The sequence below is a fragment of the Ochotona princeps genome, chromosome 2 (genome assembly GCF_030435755.1).
Source record: "Ochotona princeps isolate mOchPri1 chromosome 2, mOchPri1.hap1, whole genome shotgun sequence".
In the NCBI taxonomy this organism is placed as follows: domain Eukaryota; kingdom Metazoa; phylum Chordata; class Mammalia; order Lagomorpha; family Ochotonidae; genus Ochotona; species Ochotona princeps.
In genome coordinates, this window is record NC_080833.1 from 121,973,996 (window position 1) to 121,975,207 (window position 1,212).

A 1,212-nucleotide genomic window follows, 5' to 3' on the forward strand; every position below is an offset into this window, starting at 1 on the left:
GATGTAGGGGGAAAAGATCCAACTGCATTGTGTCATTGCTTAAACAAAAGTTTTCCACGCTGAGAAACCGGCTGTAAGTATACTCAGCTTATTTTAAGGTGGAATTCAAGGAATATGTGAGGAACATGTCCATTGAAGAAACTCCCTGGAGAAAGAACAACTTTGCCTATAGTTTATAAAAACCAACTGCTTCACATCCACCAGAAATGTTTTACCCGAAAAATCCTGGGGAGCAGCATGTTTGTCCCTCTTCTCTTAGCATCTTGTTCTTTTCTGTCCTACCCCGTTCTAATTAGCAAACTCTCGTATCTGCTCTCCAAACGCTCCTTCTAGAATTTTAAAAATATTCGGGCAGTGAGCCCAAAGCACCAAAGTAATAGGATGAAGACATAGGAGTCATATTTTTGCACAGCCCAGTGCCTTTTTTTAAAATCACATTTGATTTTATAACACAGTTTCATAGGCTCAGGGATTCCCCCAATCCCTCCCTGCACCCCCCCCATGGTGGATTTCTCCACCTTGTTGCAGTATTATAGTTCAAATTCAATCATAATTCTTTCATTGCAAGCATGTACTTTGCATAGTGTCCAGCATCTTACTGTCCAAATAAACTCAACAGTTTCTTGGGGAGACCATCTCTGGTCTGAAGGCAGAGCTGGCAGAATATGATCCCAACCAATGAAAAGCCCCAACATAACATCAACAACTGTTTACAACATTATGGGGTTAAATGTCATGGTATTGAGTGAACAATATGTTAGAAAATGCAAGTTCTTAACCACATCCTGTGACTACTTCATTGACATTTCAATTTTAGTTTATGCACAACTGGCTGCTATACACCTTAAAATGGCTATACGGTACTATTCAGCTGTCTCATGTCTATTTTCATTTTTGTATTTAGTAGTTTCTAGTGTTGAAGCATAATTTTTACTGAACTTGGCGGGTTTTGGGATAGACCATGTTGGCTTATAACTCTAACAAGGCATATGTCACCATTTGAGGCACAGAAGAGTTTTAGAAGGGGTGTGCAGAGAAATCTTCAATACCCTAGTGAGGAGTAACTTAGGTTTGTGTCCTACCTATTAAGGTATATGTGAATCCAGGCTAATCATTTCCTGTTTGGTACTAAGCTTTCCTTGTTGTTCTCTGTCTATGTAATCTATTTTGGGGGGGCGGGGTGGACACTTTGAAGCGACCCTGATGGTCATT